Here is a 6000-nt window from a genome sequence, read left to right as displayed (position 1 = left end):
TTTACTTTAAAATTCTAATATATTAAATAGTCCTAAATATCATGTTTTTATATTTTAATTTTATATAAGCTTATTTTACATTTGAAAATTCATCTCTACATCCCTGATTCCATCTAATAAGCAAGATATTCTTATGTTACATCTTTTAAGACATAGTTGACTGCGTGCCATTTATTTGCCTTGACAACAGTTTGAAATTCTGCAATTCTTTTGCACAATAACTTCTAAGATACTTGAATTATACTCTAGATGTATTAAAAGATATAAATGTACAATTTAGGATCATTTTTTTCAAGGACAGCATAAAATGCCAACAATAATATATAATTTTACTACAAAGTCAAACATCCAAGACTTTGCTTTGGTGCTACACTAAAACAGGCTAAGGTGTAGCACCACAATAGCAAGCTTCCAGATACCAAAAAAGAACTCTGAGTTTCCTTAGGCATATCCATAGCCTTAATGAAAATAAATGAAATAAATGTCTTCAAATTATTTTAAAAGCATGACTTTGTATTTGCCTTACATGTTTATTTTTGGGCTAAATTTACTAAACTAAACTCTCATTGGTTAGTTTATTATATCCTTTGGTAAGATAGAGGAGAATATGATCATAGTAGCATTTCAAGATTTAAACGTTAGTAAGAACACAGATGATTTTTTTCTCTTTTTAAAGTTTCACATCACCTAAGTGAAAATGTGGTTAGCTATACATTAATATTTGCATCTTGTAAGATAGAAATACATTTTATATATTCATTCATATGATGATCCATGCACTTCTTCATTCATCAGCTAAATTTACATCACCTTTGTCCACAACAGGATCAGAAGCTGAAATATATGAATAGAGATTCTGTCACTCTAAGTGTGAAACCTTGTATTTGGCTGGTATAGAAGAAATAAAAATTTTAAGTTGCACATCTCTCTAAAGGAAGGTAGTACATATAATACTTGTATGTGTGCCCTGTTTTATTTAATACTCTTGGCTGGATTAACTTTCCAATAGAATTTGCAGTAAAGTGGTAGAACCACCAGTTAAGCCATCATAGCAAAGAAGGCATCAACAAAGTCTATTAAATTATTGCTCTTACTTATAAGCATTTAAACAACTGAGCAGAAGCTTCACTAATGCCACATCTGCACACTACCAGGCAAACTCCTTTGCTTTGGCTGCTGTTGAGGAAGATAAAACTAAGTTTTAGAGCTCCTCCTTCCCTTCCTTCCTTTTCATTATTTTCTCCCCAGAGACATACTCACACTACTCAGTTTCCTCAATCTTATTTCCTTGAGGTCAGTGTGTATATTACTAATAAAGAACTCCAAGAAAAGTACAAGAAGTTATTACATTTCCCATACTGTAACACTTCTTGCTGCCTCTTCCACACTCCAACCCTCTCTATCCCTTTTCATCTTTTCTCTGGGTTACATACCAAAGGTCTATCAACTTTCGCAAGAATGCATAGACCATACATATTTTAAAACTATGTTCATTCATTTAGTCAATAAATATTTACATACTGTCTATTGTTATTCAGGCTGTGTGTTAGAAATAGTGGGGGAAAAAAAGGTAGTACTGTGGCTATGCTAGTAACAAGATAGGATCCATGAAACTCCGAAGTTTGTTCAGAATATATTTTCCATAGCTGTGCCAAATATGGTCCTAGACACTGCGCTACAGAAGACCTTGAAGAGAGTCTGTATTTTCAAGTACTTATAATATAATGGAAAAGCCAGAATTCTTGGTACAGACAGGCAAAGTGACTGAAGGACACTGAGGGTAAAATATTCCAACATATTTTATATAAATCAGTATAGAATAAATAGTATGCATAAGTGTTTGAGAGAATATCAGAATTTTGTTTACTGTATCAATAAAGGCCTACTGGATGAAGGAAACTTGAAACTAAATTTTGATGCCCATGAGAGATGTGTATTTTCAGAAAATAAAAGAATAACCACAGTGATTTGTACAAACATGGAAATTAGCAAATTGCATATACTGAAAGATAAAGTATTTGCTTGGATGCAACTAAAGATACTTGCTGGGAACAGTAGTTTTCAAAGTGGGGGTTGATGAGTGAGCATATCAGAACTACCTTAGGAGCCTTTTCCAACTGACTACACACTGTCTTCTCTCTCTCTTCATTTTCTATTTGCAATACATATTTGTTTATTATCATTCTGTGATGCCCCTTGCAGTGGAAATAAGAGTAGAGCTGTGCATGTTGCAGTTAGGATAGGCAGAGAGTAGTTTGCAGAGAAGTTCCCCAGAATTGATATCTCTACCTGCCCTTCTTTAAGACACAATGATTTATAGAAATGCTAATTTATTTTTTTGAAATGCGGTAGGAGTAGTGAATGTATTATCTCAGAACGGGGTGGCCATATTTGAATTAACATGGGAAGAGAAGTGATTTATTGTCAAACTTAAGCCTGGTTCAATTAACAAATAAAGCATTAGCAGCTAGATTTTATGTATTGTTCAGCCTTCCACACTATATCTTACCCCATTTTGAACCTTAAATTTAAATCTTTTTAAAATTTCACCTCTGCAGTGATGCATTATGTAAATTTATTTGATAAAGTTGTTAGTAAATAAAATCCATATATATGTGTGTATATATTATATTTACATATATACAGAATATATATATTAGAATTCAGTTAAGCAATGTTCAGCTATCAGTTATCTACATTTATAAAGAGAGAAGAGTATATGATCCAAATTAAGGAGCAATTTCAATATCATTTATACTGATAAAATTCAAATCATAAATGCCAATAGAGAAGAACAATATTATACATAATGAAAATTGTTTTAAACTACATATATTTGGCTCTGGAATAGTCATAGCTCTGGGATATATTATATGATCAATTATAGTAAATTTTTAATAAATATTTTCTTAAATATTAATAACTGGGTTGTCTTCCTTAAATTCTGATATGGGGCAAATGAAAAAGTTATGTTAACATGGCCTCAAAATTAACTGTGGCATAATGAGTTATGTATTATTTGGAAAAACTACTAATTAAAAAAAAAGAGAAGACTTTTATAATTCATTTTTCACATCTGTGCCATGAACTAAGCTAAATGCCTTAGTTTGCACTGTTGCCTCAGTTTACCCTTGCGATTTCTTTTGCATTAAAATTTACTTTTAACATTCCCTAACACCATACACAGAAATAAACTCAAAATGGAGTAAAGTTCTAAATGTAAGGCCAGATGCTACAAAACTCTTAGAGGGAAACATAGGCAGAACTCTCTTTGACATAGATTGCAGCAAGATCTTTTTCGATCCACCTCCAAGAGTAATGAAAATAAAAACAAAAATAAACAAATGGGACCTAATTAAACTTAAAAGCTTTTGCACAGCAAAGGAAACCATAAACAAAATGAAAAGACAACCCTCAAAATGGGAGAAAATATTTGCAAATGAAGCAACCGACAAGGGATTAAACTCCAAAATATACAAACAGCTCATGCAGCTCAATATCAAAAAAACAAACAACCCAATCAAAAAATGGGCAGAAGATCTAAATGGACATTTCTCCAAAGAAGACATACAGATGGCTAAAAAGCACATGAAAAGATGCTCAGCATCACTAATTATTAGAGAAATGCAAATCAAAACTACAATGAGGTATCACCTCACACCAATCAGAAAAGCCATCATCAAAAAATCTACAAACAATAAATGCTGGAGAGGGTGTGGAGAAAAGGGAACACTTGCACTGTTGGTGGGAAAGTAAATTGGTACAACCACTATGGTGAACAGTATGGAGATTCCTTAAAAAACTAAAAATAGAGCTACCATATGATCCAGCAATCCCACTCCTGGGCATATATCCGGAGAAAACCATAATTCGAAAAGATATGCACCCCAGTGTTCATTGCAGCACTATGTACAATAGCCAGGACATGGAAGCAACCTAAACGTCCATCGACAGAGGAATAGGTAAAGAAGATGTGGTACATATATACAATGGATATTACTCAGCCATAAAAAAGAACAAAATAATACCATTTGCAGCAACATGGATGGATCTAGAGTTTGTCATAGTGAGGTCAGTCAGACAAAGAAAGACAAATATCATATGATATCACTTATATGTGGTATCTAAAAAAAGGGTACAAATGAACAGAAATACAAAATAGAAATAGAGTTACAGATGTAGAAAACAAACTTATGGTTACTGGGGGTAAGAGACAGGAGGGATAAATTGGGAGATTGGGATTGACATATATACACAAAAATTTTACTTTTAATTATATTTGCTTTAGTTACTGTTAAGGGTTGATTTCATGTCCAATGACTATGTTAACTGATGGAAATTGAAGTGTCTTAGAATCATGCTGGAAGATATAGTGAAACTACTATGGGGTTTAATTCTTCCAAAGATAGAACACTGAAAGGTTAATATGAAAGTCTAGTTCAGACTTTCTCCATTAAGCCTTTATCAAATGGTCTTCAAAAAGGAAAAGCATTTTTCATTTTTTCCCTTCTCTTTCTATTGTCCTTCTTGTTGAGGAAGGTTTACTAAAGGAAAAAATGAGAAATTCATGGGCCTAATTATTCCACAGACAGATTATTATATCTGTTAACACTTTCTTTACCCACCTCCCTTTTATTACCAGCTGGAAAAATAAAGCATCTAATAAACTGTTAATTAGAAATAAAGGAACAGATTTCACTTTTGAATCCAAATCTTGTGAAGAAGAGCACAAGTAGGTAAAAAAATCCCAACTCAGTTTAATACATATAAAATGTTCAATTTAGATAGACTTTTGGGGTTTCTTTCTTTTCCTTCAAATAACAGTATATGGTTAATAGTTTACATATTGACAGAATTGTTTTATTTTAAAGTTAGTTATGGCAGGCCAAAGAAAAATAGAGACATTTTAAAATAAATTGTTTTACCACAATTCTGTGGGGAAAACAGCCTTAGAATTCCAAGCAACAATATTACAGCTGAATAGTCAGAAAGTTTACATTGTAAATAAGGAAAGTCTACTGAAAATATATGGATTCCAGTAGGAAGAGGGCATCTTAATACAAATATTTTACATTTTAATTTTGATTAAACCAGTATTTTGGATGCCATGTCAAAGACAAAGGGCATTTCAGAGGAGGAAAAGCAAGGCTTTGAGATTTTAAAGATAGGTTCCATATTTTTAAAGCATTTGCTGATTCTCTCGATCTCCAGAAGTGGTTCTAAATTTATTATTTTAGGTTCTGATTTTTTCACTGGACTTTAAATGATTTCACAATGAAGTGAGATACGTTGGATTATTTTCTCAGCTTAAGGTACAAGATAAGTTAATTGAACATTTTGTCATCAGGTGCGGGGATTCTCATCATTACCTGATCTTGTCTTGGCACCTAATTTGAGCTCAATGAATGTGCCCTTAGTCACAAGAATATCTTGGTACTGAGTCAGAAACAGAAGTAGCAGCAAGACTGTCAGGAATAGTGAAAGGAATAGGACCAGGAGGGAGAAGAGAACTTCTTTCCATTCCTGCACATAATCAAATGACATTTTTGTTTCAGCATCTTTTTTCAGAGCTAACTTTGCCACCCTCAGGTTAGACAAGTTATGCTTTTGTTTTAAATTCTACCAAAAATCATTATGTAGTCTTTCATCATGCAAATAAACTCAAAACCCTGAAAGTTCCTAGTAAAATGGGTCAAAAGCACAAAAGCCCTGTATTCACATACAATGCAATATTGGTAATGTGGTACCTTTCCTCATCAAGAGAATGGCCTGCTAATTATTACAGTTGAATTAAAATAAAGTACACAGGTTTGTTTGTACTGGTTATTATCACATTCTTTTTGATGAAACTTGTTTGATTTTGATACATTTGAAAACATTGCAAAGTCTATCAGTTCATTATACTACTCATAAACAAGTGGATGAACTGATACATTAAAGAAACATTTAATTAGGTATGCTGGGCCTTTTTGTCACTGGGTGTTAATGAAGAAAGCCTTC

Source organism: Delphinapterus leucas, chromosome 4 (assembly GCF_059928025.1).
Source record: "Delphinapterus leucas isolate spDelLeu-1000000601 "Yukka" chromosome 4, BTC_Dleu_Yukka2, whole genome shotgun sequence".
Classification (NCBI taxonomy): Eukaryota; Metazoa; Chordata; class Mammalia; order Artiodactyla; family Monodontidae; genus Delphinapterus; species Delphinapterus leucas.
The sequence above is the reverse complement of the archived record's forward strand: the minus strand, read 5'-3'. Positions refer to the sequence as shown.